The sequence below is a fragment of the Lycium barbarum genome, chromosome 7 (assembly GCF_019175385.1).
Source record: "Lycium barbarum isolate Lr01 chromosome 7, ASM1917538v2, whole genome shotgun sequence".
NCBI lineage: Eukaryota > Viridiplantae > Streptophyta > Magnoliopsida > Solanales > Solanaceae > Lycium > Lycium barbarum.
In genome coordinates, this window is record NC_083343.1 from 85,203,502 (window position 1) to 85,218,509 (window position 15,008).

Consider the following 15,008-nt stretch of genomic DNA (forward strand, 5'->3'; position numbering starts at 1 on the left):
TGCTAGCCCACCCGGGCACCCTCTTAGCTTACTCTTATGCTTACATCTAGGTGAGCCACATAATTATACATGCATTTCCATTCATTCGTCAACTAGTCCCATTTGGACAACAGCACATTTATATCATCATAGGCATCTATGCCACATCAATGTACATGGGCTAACGTGGTCGACAAAATGATATACAAAGCATAGGCCGACAAGGCTAGACATATCCAAACACATACACGTGACTACGAGCCTCTAAGAAGAGTATACCATATCACATGAGCGGGACAGGACCCCGCTATGCCCATATTTATATACACAAAAGAATGAATACCCAAAAGCTATGACTCCGGAAGAAATGGAGTTCTGCTATGTAATCTCTGGATAAGCAGCTATGGATCAAGTCTGTCTCCCTGTGCACCTGTGGGCATGACGTAGCGTCCACAAACAAAAGGACGTCAGTACGAAGAATGTACTAAGTATGTAAAGCATGATCAACATCTATATATATAAGCATAAGGAACAACATATGAAATAGCATAAGAGGGGAGACAATAACACCATCATCATTACACTTACTTGCCTTTCATAGGGGCTTCCCATTTTTCATACGTATTTGTACACCTACGTCATCATCCATATTCCATAATAGTACTCGTACCATAGTCGTGCTCACATTCGTATACGTGTCCTTAGTCGTATTCTCATACATAGTCTTATCACATTCATATTCATATTATATACTTAGTCATTTCATATACATAGCATTTTACATAGCATACCCGACCTCATAGGATCGGTGTTTCATACATACTTGGCCAACCAAGGCTCAAGGTTACTCATACCTAGCCCTACCAAGGCTTCAGGGTTATCTGTACCATCTGCAGAGGTGTGCGCGCATTTCGTAATCGTATACACACTTTATACATATTCATATACATATATCCTACCCGGCGTCATAAGCTCGGGGTTTCATTACAGCCTTTCATAGGCACATTTAAGTATAATAGCCTCGTAGGCACCTTTAGCATCATTATTAATATCATCATCATTACTATCGTTATCATTATCGTTACTTCTATATCATGGGCTTACTCGTCGTATGAGGTGCGTAGTACAATCGTAGCACATATCAAGGATCATGAGCTTATGAGCTCGGAATATTAATCATTTGGAAACAACATACTCATATAGAGGAATTAGGGATTTGGCCAAGAAACCATGCCTTATGAAAGAAGGATTAGCCTTACATACCTTTTCGTCGGACTATTCTACGCTTGCACGTCCCCTTCCAATGTTAGGGTTTCTACCTTCATTAATATCATAACAATGGCCATTAGTCATTCACATTATCCACATTATCTAGATTTCTCAACTTGCTTCTAATTCATCCATATTCAAGGTCATAACACCCAACTTCGTCCATCCGTCTAAAGTGTCTAGTTCATGATCATTAATACCATTTATAACACATTCATATCACAACACAACAACATTCGTGATTCAATTCAAACTATTCCTCAAAATGTCACTATTCATCATTCATGACCTAGTTGAACGTATTTTCTACAATCCATGCATTTCAACTCTCCAATATCTTAAACATCATATAAATATCATGAATCTTACCTTAGAAGTTGTAGGAACAAGCTTTAGTTGATAATACTCCACTTTGAGCAAAACCCTAGTTTTTCTCCATTTGGATTTCTTGACTTGGATGACCTTTGATGATGTTCTTACTCTTGATTCACTTTGTTTTATGTTGTTGATGACTTATGATCCTTGAAAACTTGGATAATAAATGTAGAGAGATGTTTTAGAGAGAAGTGGTGCAATGTTGAAATGAAATAAAACAAGTGTTGGTCCCTTTATTTAATGACTTGCAAAATCTGAACTGAAGTGCACAGTGGTCGTCCATGGGGGTTTACAGTCCGTATTCCAGTTTACGGACCGTCCTTCGTGGTTGTCTTTAACCATATTCAGAACCAGAAACTTAAGGCTGCAACATGGTGATTTACGACCATAATTTACGGGTCGTAAATCACTTTACGGTCCGTCCTCCAAGTCGTATTTAGCCATTTCCTCAACTGGCAGAAAGTTGAAGTTTTGCATGCCAATTTACGACCTGCTAGTTTACGGACCGTATACCAACTTACGGTCCGTCCTAGCACTTTACGACCACTAGGCAGTTGCAAATCTGCAAATTCCCATATTTCTTAGACTTCTCATTTTAATCACCCACGTCCATGCACATGCATTGCTCACCTTATATCTCATCTTAACTTAGCCAACTTTCTCATTTCACATCGAATACCTTTGAAATCTCGCCTAAGGTCATCAAACGTCGTTTCTTGCTCATGGACATCATGCACTCATATTCATCACTAGTTCATTCACTTTCGTACCAACGGAAATATTTCCGAGGTGTAACATTCTCCCCCCCTTAAGAACATTCGTCCTCGAATGTTAAAGTCTTTGGGGATTCTATAAAAACTTTGCCAGAGTTTCCCTATAATATGGCACTACCATCCGGCCACAACAACCCATAATATCGATGCCTCACAGGGCCACAACATAATAGCATAAAAATTTGGCCACACACGACCTAAAAGTATAAAAGGAAAACAGGCATACCTTATGATCTTGACGTCTCATCTTGGACCTCTTCCAAGCTCTGAAATAAATGTGGGTATTTGGATCGCATACTTTCTTCCGCTTCCCACGTCATTTGCTCTCGTTTACCGCTTCTCCATAGAACCTTAACTGAGGCCACTTCTTTTTTTTTAAGCCTCCGAACTTGCCTATCTAATATGGCAATGGGTATTTCTTCGTAAGACAACTTTTCTGTCACTTGAACATCATTTACTGGGACGATCCTCGTAGGATCTCCGACACATTTTCGAAGCATCGAGACGTGGAATACTGGATGGAATGACTCCAACTCGGGAGGTAGATCTAATTCATAGGCCACTTTGCCTATCTTTCGTATAATCTCATATGGCCCAATATACCGGGGACTAAGTTTCCCTTTTTTTCCAAATCTCATAACGCCCTTCATCGGCGACACTTTCAAGAACACCCAATCTTTCACTGCGAACTCCAAGTCCCTTCGACGATTATCCGCATAGGACTTTTGACGACTTTGGGCTGCTAACAACCAATCTTGTATGATCTTAACTTTCTCTATAGCTTGCTGGACCAAGTCTGGCCCTATTAACTTAGTTTCTCCGGTTTCAAACAACCCGATTGGGGATCTACACTTTCTCCCATATAAAGCTTCATACGGTGCCATCTGAATACTGGAATGATAACTGTTGTTGTAAGCAAATTCAATGAGTGGCAAATGATCATCCCAATTTCCTCCAAAATCTATCATACATGCCTGTAACATATCTTCAAGAGTCTAAATAGTACGTTCGGCTTGCCCATCGGTCTGTGGGTGAAATGCCGTGCTAAGGCTAACTCGGGTCCCTAAACCCTCTTGGAAAGACTCCCAAAATTTAGCTGTAAACGGAGTCCCTCTATCGGAGATGACAGATACTGGAACACCATGGAGTCTCACTATCTCCTTAAGGTAAAGCTTGGCATAGTCTTCTGCCACATAGGTCGTTCTGACTGGTAAGAAATGAGCTGATTTAGTGAGTCTATCCACAATCACCCATATCGAATCATACTTACGTCGAGTACGGGGTAAGCCTGTAATGAAATCCATATTAATCACTTCCCACTTCCAAGTTGGGATTTCTATAGCTTGTAGCAATCTGCCCGGCTTTTGGTGCTCTATTTTCACTTGTTGACAGTTAGGACATTGGGCTACAAATTCCGCTATATTTTTCTTCATTCCATTCCACCAGTATATGGACTTAAGATCGTGATACATCTTCGTCACTCCGGGGTGAACGGAGTAACGGGAACAATAAGCTTCTCTCAAAATCTGGTGGCGTTGACTTGCCACATCAGGGACACATAATCTGCCTCTACATCGGAGAACTCCGTCTCCTGAAATATCAAAGAATGACTCCTCCTTCTGAGGGAGTGTATCTCTGTACTGCAATAGCATGGGATCCTCATATTGTCGCTTTTTCACTTCCGCTACTAGTGACGAGACAGCCGAATTCTGAATAATAGCTCTGCTGCTACCTGAGTCCACCACTCGGACTCCTAGGCTAGCTAACTATTGCAGCTCACGGGCCATCTCTTTCTTTTCTGGTCGTACATCACTTAGACTTCCCATCGACCTACGGCTAAGGGCATCAGCTACAACATTTGCCTTTCCGGGTGATACAAAATATCAACATCGTAGTCTTTCAGCAATTCCAACCATCGTCGTTGCCGCAAATTTAACTCTTTCTGCTTGAAGATGTATTAAAGACTCTTATGATCTGTGTAAATATCCACGTGGAAACCATATAACTAATGTCTCCATATCTTTAATGCATGGACCACCGCGGCCAATTCTAAGTCATGGGTAGGATAATTCTACTCATGTTTCTGCAATTGCCTTGAAGCATACGCAATCATTTTGCCATGTTGCATCAACACACAGCCTAGCCCAACACCTGAAGCGTCGCAATACATAACGTATCCTTCCAATCCCTCTGGAAGTGTCAGAACTGGGGCAGAAGTGAATCGACCCTTTAACTCTTGGAAACTACGTTCGCAAGCATCTGTCCATTGAAACTTGGCTGATTTCTGTGTCAACTTTATGAGTGGTGCAGAAATAGAGGAAAAACCTTCAACGAATATACTGTAATAACCTGCTAAGCCCAGAAAACTACGAACCTCTGTAGGAGTTGTGGGTCTTGGCCAAGTTTTCACGGCCTCAATCTTTTGACTATCCACTCGGATACCATCTGCTGCAACAATATGCCCTAAAAATGCCACTGATTTCAACCAAAACTCGCATTTGGAAAACTTCGCGAATAACTCTCGAGTTCGAAGAACTCCAAGGACCATACGCAAATGATCCGCATGTTCTGCCTCGGATCTAGAATACACCACGATGTCATCGATAAATACTATCACAAATAAATCCAGGAAGGGCCTGAACACATTATTCATCAAATCCATAAATACCGCTGGCGCGTTCGTTAGCCCAAATGACATTACCCGAAATTCAAAATGACCATATCTTGTTCGAAAGGCTGTCTTAGGGATATCTTTCTCCCTAACTCTCACTTGGTGATACCATGACCTCAAATCAATCTTTGAAAACCATTTGGCACCTTGCAATTGATCAAATAAATCATCAATCCTCGGGAGAGGATATTTATTCTTAATCGACACCTTATTCAATTGCCGGTAATCGATACACATTCTCAAAGAGCCATCTTTCTTTCGGACAAACAATACGGGCGCTCCCCATGGGGATGAACTAGGCCTAACTAAGCCTTTATCAAGTAAGTCCTTCAGTTGCTCCTTCAACTCTTTCAATTCTGCTGGTGTCGTTCTATGAGGAATAGATATGGGTTTAGTGCCTGGCAATACATCAATGGAAAAATCAATCTCCCGCTCGGGAGGAAGGCCTGGAAGCTCTTCCGGGAACATATCCGGAAATTCATTCACTACGAGAACTGACTGAAGAGTCGGCGATTCAGCTTCTACATCTTGAACTCGCACTAGATGATAAATACATCCTTTCGTGATCATCTTCCTTGCCTTTGGATAGGAAATAAATCTACCTTTTTGTAATCCCGCATTCCCTTTCCATTCTAACACTGGTTCTCCCGGAAACTGGAAACGAACCATCTTCATTCGGCAATCAACATTGGCATAACAAGAAGCCAACCAATCCATGCCCATAATAACATCAAAATCTACCATTTCTAGCTCATGCAAATCAATCATGGTACGACGGTCACAAATCGTGACTATACAATCCCTATATACTCGGCTAGCTATTACCGATTCCCCACCGGTGTGCATACCTCAAAAGGTTTGATCGACTCTGGCTCAACTATAAATTGACCCGTAATATAAGGAGTAACATAGGATAAGGTGGAGCCCGGATCAATCAAAGCATATACATCATGAGAGAATACCGATAATATACCTGTGACTACGTCAGGAGAAGACTCAAGATCTTGGCGTCCAGCCAAAGCATAAATACGGTGCTGAGGACCGCTAGTACTAGGGACTCTCCCTCTTCCTCTACCTTGGCCGACTGACGCATGTGAACCTGGCCCCGTAGGGCGTACAGATGCCGAAGATCCAGCTACCGACCCTGATGGTTGGGTCCTACCTCTACCATGTACTGAGGGGCAATCACGCATAATATGGCCTGGTCGACCATATGAATAGCAAACATTTGAATCTAATCGGCATTGACCCCAATGCGACTTCCCACACTGGGAACATCGTGGTATAGGTGGCCTTGACTGGCCTGAATCACCTCTAAACTGGGATCCCGAATAGCTCTGACTCGGCCCGGGATGAGTAGATCTATCAAGGCTCTGGCCTAAAACCCGTGTAGGTGCACTGGTCATAGAATAGCCTGAATGTCTAGGGAACTGTTGCCTGTGTCCGCCTCTGGACTCACTCATTGGGTCCGAAGATCTGGCCCTCTTGCTATGTCCCCGATCTTGCTCATGCTCACTTCTTCGCTGCTGTAGGCTTTCCTCTAAGTTCTGAGCATGTGCCTGAATGCGTGCAATATCCATACCGTCCTGATGGGACGCAGTCAAGCATTTGTCCATCAAATGTGGCCCTAGGCCCTTTACGAATTGATGTACCCTGTCGCCCATATCTGCTACCATGGCCGAAGCATACCTGGCCAAGGAGTTAAAATGGAGGCTATACTCTAGGGCACTCATACTGCCTTGCCTCAAATTTAAGAATTTATCGGCCCTAGCTCGCCGAACTTCTGGAGGCATATAATGACGGAGAAAAGCATCAACAAACTCTTGCCATACAGGGGGAGGTTCTCTCCCCGTGAAGCCATCCATACCGTATACCATTGGACCGAGACATCTCTCAATCTATATGACTCTAACTCCACCGACTCGGTATCTGAAGCGTGTATCAATCGGAGCATCCTCAACATACCATCAATGAAATCCTGAGGATCCTCCTCCGACTTTGACCCAAAGAACTCCGGAGGGTTTAAAGTAATGAAATCACGGGCCCTTGCACTAACAACCCTATCACCCTGCCTCGTACCTTGCCGCTGACTCTGAGCAGCAACCAACTGTGTAAGCAATTGTATGGCCTCTTTGACATCTTGGCCTGAAGCATTGGGGGAGGAGCTGGAGCTCTCTCACGCTCCTCAGTAACCGGCACTGTCTGGGAAGACTGGGATTGGGCCGCACTCTGGGCTCACTTTCCTCTCTTTCAGCCCGCTTTTCTGCCACTGTCTTCCCTTTTGGGATGCCGTAGTCTTTCCCTTTTTGGGCATCTCTGAAATACACAACACACGATTAAGGAACAAGAATTTCTTACATCATGGCTGTATCGCACGATTCTTATGAAGAAGGAAGGTCATTTATTCCGAAAATGTCTGCAGCTTCTTGTTTATAAGTGTGCCGCGCAACACACCCATAACCAAGACTCTACTAGACACGGCTCGTAGACACACCCTAGGATTGAACTGCTCTGATACCACTTTTGTCACGACCCGACTTGGGGCCGCGACGAGCACCCGGTGCTATCCCACCCGGGCACCCTCTTAGCTTACTCTTATGCTTACATCTAGGTGAGCCACATCATTATACATGAATTTCCATTCATTCGTCAACTAGTCCCATTTGGACAACAGCACATTTATATCATTATAGGCATCTATGCCACATCAATGTACATGGGCCAACGTGGCCGACAAAATGATATACAAAACATAGGCTGACAAGGCCAGACATATCCAAACACATACACTTGACTAGGAGCCTCTAAGAAGAGTATAACATATCACATGAGCGGGACAGGACCCCGCTATGCCCATATTTATATACACAAAAGAATGAATACCCAAAGGCTATGACTCCGGAAGAAATGGAGTTCTGCTATGTAATCTCTGGATAAGCAGCTATGGATCAAGTCTGTCTCTCTGTGCACCTGCGGGCATGACGCAGCGTCCACAAACAAAAGGACATCAGTACGAAGAATGTACTGAGTATGTAAAGCATGATCAACATCGATATATATAAGCATAAGGAACAACATATGAAATAGCATAGGAGGGGAGACAATAACATCATCATCATTACACTTACTTTCCTTTCATAGGGGCTTCCCATTTTTCATACGTATTCGTACACCTACGTCATCATCCGTATTCCATAATAGTACTCGTACCATAGTCGTGCTCATATTCGTATACGTGTCCTTAGTCGTATTCTCATACATAGTCTTATCACATTCATATTCATATTATATACTTAGTCATTTCATATACATAGCATTTTACATAGCATACCCGACCTCATAGGATCGGTGTTTCATACATAGTCATACATTATCTAGATTTCTCAACTTGCTTCTAATTCATCCATATACAAGGTCATAACACCCAACTTCGTCCATCCGTCTAAAGTGTCTAGTTCATGATCTTTAATACCATTTATAACACATTCATATCACAACACAACAACATTCGTGATTCAATTTAAACTATTCCTCAAAATGTCACTATTCATCATTCATGACCTAGTTGACCATATTTTCTACAATCCATGCATTTCAACTCTCCAATATCTTAAACATCATATAAATATCATGAATCTTACCTTAGAAGTTGTAGGAACAAGCTTTAGTTGATAATACTCCACTTTGAGCAAAATCCTAGTTTTTCTCCATTTGGATTTCTTGACTTGGATGACCTTTGATGATGTTCTTACTCTTGATTCACTTTGTTTTATGTTGTTGATGACTTATGATCCTTGAAAACTTGGATAATAAATGTAGAGAGATATTTTAGAGAGAAGTGGTGTAATGTTGAAATGAAATAAAACAAGTGTTGGTCCCTTTATTTAATGACTTGCAAAATCTGAACTGAAGTGCACAGTGGTCGTCCATGGGGGTTTACAGTCCGTATTCCAATTTACGGACCGTCCTTTGTGGTCGTCTTTAACCATATTCAGAACCAGAAACTTAAGGCTGCAACATGGTGATTTACGACCATGATTTACGGGCCGTAAATCACTTTACGGTCCGTCCTCCAGGTCGTATTTAGCCATTTCCTCAACTGGCAGAAAGTTGAAGTTTTGCATGCCAATTTACGACCTGCTAGTTTACGGACCGTATACCACTTTACGGTCCGTCCTACCACTTTACGACCACTGGGCAGTTGCAAATCTGCAACTTCCCATATTTCTTAGACTTCTCATTTTAATCACCCACGTCCATGCACATGCATTGCTCACCTTATATCTCATCTTAACTTAGCCAACTTTCTCATTTCACATCCGATACCTTTGCAATCTCGCCTAAGGTCATCAAACGTCGTTTCTTGCTCATGGACATCATGCACTCATATTCATCACTAGTTCATTCACTTTCGTACCAACGGAAAAATTTTCGAGGTGTAACATATAACAAAATTTGTACTTATATAAGATCAGTGATACAATTTCAACGACAAATAGTTAGAAATCTAGAGATATGAATAGACCTACAACTTCACAGCCATCAATGGAGATACCATTATGTCATTAAGTACAATTCCAGTCTTTCTAGTGCTTAGTGAAAACAATTCCAATAGAATAGTTTGAAACCAAAGACAAGATCAATCGTACAACTCATCATTATCAATAGAGACCCATCAAGGCACGCATATATATATATTTTATGATTCAGTATACCATTTATTACCCTTTGAGTCTTTTCAATTTGAAGCCAATATCATCAACAAGCCACTCATAGGCAAACAGGTTCACTATTATCAATTAGCCACTCACAGGAAAACAAGTTCATCCTTCTCAACAAGCCACTCATAGGCAAACAAGTTCATTGTTTTCAATAAGCCACTCACAGGAAACAAGATACGAAACAAGCCACTCACAGTCTAATCAAAGTATGAAACAAGCCACTCATAAGAAACCAAGATATGAAAGCAAGCCACTCACACGCAAATCAATCAATCGATACTCCAGGCTAGGAAACTACGGAGGCTAATCTTCCTCTGTACAAGAAAAGGAATAAATGCACCATGCTATACTCCTCAAAGGTCAATCGTCCTCTGGACTGACACAACAATAGATACTCCGGGCTAGGAAGCAACAGAGTCTAATGGTCCTCTGGACTAGCACAACAATAGATACTCCAGGATAGGAAGCAACGGAAATCAATCATCCTCTAGACTGACACAGCAATACTCATATCAATACGTTAGGATCCATAACGGCTAATCATCCTCTGGACTAGCACGGATTGCCCATATAGGCCCAAACACAAACAATTACAATCATAGCATCGAAGTTGAATCTCGATCATGGCATATAAGTTGATTAACAAGTCATATCATGACAGTCACATTATTACATATGGATTATGTTCATCATCCCATCATAGCGGTACAACGAGCCATTTTAGTTGTGGAAAACTGAGTTCACTTCTTTAAACAAGTTTCAAGTTCAACACAATCCATTATAGAACTGTAACACCTCGTACATTTAAACTAAGTCGTGTCTATGCCTCAGGGATCTTGAAAGCAAAACAGGGGAGTTTAAGTCAAAAAAACAGACTCAGTTCTACATGTGGCATTCGATGGCCAGAGGGATGAACTGCCGATTGATCAGCGGCCCGCCAAAATGCACCGTTCCTAGGAACCTCGCTTTGCAAACTCTCTGTACTTTCTCAGACTACTGACAGTACGGTCAAATCGATGGACCATCGACACGTCGATGGACTGTCAATGATGCACCGTCAAAACAACTCGACGGACCGTCGACCCGTTGACGGACCGTCAAGTGCACCATCAATCCTCCCCGATAGCAATTATCATAAATACGACACTTCATTCTAGAAAATCAATTTTCACAACTCCTAAGCCCTAGCATGAAGGTTCTCTTCTCCCATCAATTCAAAACATCAAGGTAAGTCATTACAAGCCCCTCAAAGTCAATTCTACATGTATTCATGTAATCTAACAAGGGTTTATCATTCCTAACCTAGGGTTTTGTAGGAAAACCCATCTAAATGTTCAAAGTTTGAGCTTTTGGAATTCTATTACACGATTTAGAGCGTTTACATGTATGTAGGGTTTCTATCTACAAAGGGAGCATCATTGTTCTTCCCTATGCCAGGTCCTTCCAAGAATATATGAAAGCTCATCAAAAATCCATGAAAACTCATACTTTGCGCTCTATGGGCTCTTAAATGCAAGATATGAGCTTTTATGTATATTTTCATAAAATACTACGTGCATTCATGTTTTCATACAAGTTATACTATGTACTTATATCCATGCTATGCTATACTCACAAATCATGTTTACAAGCCATGTTTATGAATCAAGTTTACAGGTCATGATTACAAGCCATGTTATACATACCATTGGCCTAGATTCCAACTATATCCATGTTCCTGTTTTTGGGAGTAGCATGGGTTTACCGAGAAGCCTCAGATAGCCTGAAACTACATATGCCAACGTAAGGAAAGGTCGCTCCGCCTAGATTAGGACGATACCTTCAGACAGTTGAATTGGATCCATTTTCAAGTCATGCTTACGTATCATACCCTTGCAAGGTGTGGGGTTACTCTGCTCGTCGGGCCAGGTACCCAACTCCACGTACCCATATGGTGATTTCATGTTGTCGGTTATACTATGGCTCTCCCGCAATATATGTATGTATATATATATATATATATATATATATATATATATATATATATATATATATATATATATATATATATATATATATATATATATATATATATATATATATATATACATTCTACTCATGTTATACATTTACTCATGTTAGATGATACTCATGTTCATGTTCATGTTCAGCTTACAGTTTTAATTTCAGTTCTATTATTTCATGTGCCATGTCTATTTCATTCAGTAGTTTTACATACCAGTACAATTCAAGTGTTCTGACGTAGCTTTTATTTGCCTGGGGGCCTATATTTCACGATTGATGAGGCCAAAGTGCATAGTACAATTCGCTCGCACTCTGGAAAATTCTAGTATAGTTTAAGATATCATCTCACAGAGATTAGAACCACCTAGGCTACAGATGTGTATTGTCTGGGTACTATTTGAGAGAATCAAATTGATGAAAGGAGAGGTTGAAATTATAAATTACTTAAAATAAAATGAAAAACTTATTAGAAAAGTTAAAAATAAAAGAATTGGGAGCCGTTGAATTCACTTGATACAATTATAACAAAATCTCATTCTATTAAATTCCACAAAAGAATAGAAAAAACTTATTTGACTTGATTTGTGTTATGAGGAATAAAGACCTCTTGCGATTAACCCTTAAAATCACTAAACTTATTTGAGTCAGTCCCTCCGCGAGAATTAGAATGGAAAGAAATACGATAGAGACCCCTCAAATCATTAAACTTATTTGAGTCAATCCCTCCGTCAGAATTAGGACCGAAAGAAATAAGATAATAATTTTAAACCAAAAAAATTATTTGAATTAATCCCTCTCTGAGAATTAGGACTAAAAGAAGCAAGATCAAAGATTTGAATATCAAGACATGAAAAAATTAAAGTAAAGATAATATTATAACATCATACCAAGCTTCTTCAACTATCCCAACAAAAAGAAACTACTTCAACTATCCCAACAAAAAGAAACTACTCCATTAAAGAGTATGTAAGAAAGAAATTAAAAATAAAATACTACTCCTACAAATATAAAATTAAAACAAGAGAAGTAGAGCAAAGACTATTTCTTATGTCGTTCTCAAGATTGGATTAGATAATTTCTAAGCAAAGTGATGCCTATATTTATAGGAAAATATAGTGTATCCCCCTACAAATGCATTCCTTGAAGTAGGGCTCACATCGGTGACCTTACTTGACAGGTGTGCATATGAAAGTGGCGGTCACACCCGTGGATTTCAACACTTGACGGGTGTGAGTATAAAAGTGGTGGTCACACCCGTAGATTATACAACTTCTTTTTTTATGCCAATACTTGACGGGTGTGAGTATGAAAGTGGCGGTCACACCCGTAGATTTCAACACTTGACGGGTGTGAGTATGAAAGTGACAGTCACACCCGTGGATTTTGCAACTTCTCCCAATGTTGCCTTTATGTAATTCCCACATGTGAAATTTCACGGTTGTGAACATGGACTTGTGGTTGCACTCATGAAATATTTTCTTATCTTTTAGCATTTGCTTATTTTTCATTCTTCCGAGATATTCTTTTTCCTGCAAGATTCTGTCAGAAAATATGCTAGAATAAGATATAATTATTCATGTTTTATTTTAAAAGATATTTTTTTATGTATAAAATTACATGAATAATTTACCCATCAAATTCCCCCACACTTGAATCCTTGCTTGTCCTTGAGAAAAGAACATAAACTAAAGTAGCGACTAAAATTTTAAGTAAAATAATGAGATTTTTTTTTACAAACAAAAACCAATTAAGATTACATCACGAGTTCAAATACTTTTAACCGCTTTCATATTTATCTATTGAGAACCAAAATTACAATATTTCCTGATCCCAGTGTGTCTCACCAAATGAAGAAAGATGCCCATAAATCACACAATATATAAAAAGGGGCATAGATAGAAAAATTCTCTCTTTCTCTCTCTCTCAACAAAGAAGTATCTCAAGCTACTCGAGATTTCCATAAGCTTGCCTATCATGTGATTCTCCACTAATATAAGAGTCTTTGAGTTGAGATCATGTGGGAATTTTATTAGGTTGTCAAGTGGGTTTAGGGATGGTTAGGATATATATATGGATAAAAGTGACTCGAGTCCCTTATAAGCACCACAATACTTTACCATTTAATCACCATTGCTTTCCTTCTTTAAAAAAAAAAAAAAATCAACCTCCATGCATTTTTCATTATTTCTTATTTTTCAACCCTCTTTTTATTTTTTCTCTTATTTTGCTTACAAGTTGTCATAAGTTTTTCTTTTGTTTCTTTTTTTTTTTTTTTGGAATGATAGCATTCTTAAAAGATCAATAAGCTCAACGATCGGCATTACTCTTTTCTTTCTTTCTTAACTACTCCTCCGCACTTGCTTTTGCAATCGATTTAATTTTTTCAGCGGCAAAAAGGGAATAGAATGAATAAAAAGATGTGACAACAAATATTAGGCCAATATTGAAGTTTTGCTTATCAAGAAAATAAGGGATAGTTCATTTAGGCTCAAGGGGGCTGGCTACGGATAAAAATAAATAAGGTAGGTCAATTTGGTGATTATTTAACAAGGAAGGCCTACTTTCATTTCCCAACTCAAAAATCTACCTAGAATTTCTCCTCAAGCCATATTCAAGGCAAGTTCTAGATTTTGAATAAGCAGGAGAACTGGGCAATATAACCTAACAACACAATACACTCAGGAGTAGAAAAAGTATAATTTTAATCATCAATAAATAAATATGAGTTTGGAAAGGTATTCATATTACCCATGAATGATACTCAATCAAATCTGTTTTATCAAAATCCTATTCTAAGAAAATCAAGTTTTAGCCTACTTATGTAGTATTAAATATCCTAAAAAGTGTTCAGTTCAAAATATTACAACCATGGCAAAGAACTGAACAAAGAAATCCATGGAAGTGTAGAAAGAAATTATGCTATAAATGAAAGAAAAACATATTCAAATTATCTATATATATATATATACCTCCACACTCAAATATTATCATGACAAATAACTCCATTTATTTTTCTTTTTTCTTTGGGCGCTTGTGAAATCCAACCCCAGTTTTGAATCAATGTTTCTTTTTTGCTCCTTGGGGCTCTTTTTGGAGCTTATTTGGCCATGAACATCATAAAATATTTCTCTTTTCCTACATCCCACTCTTTTTTGGCCTTGTCTCGCGGGGACAAATAAATGTGCATGATGATCCTTGACTCCATTTTACATTTTT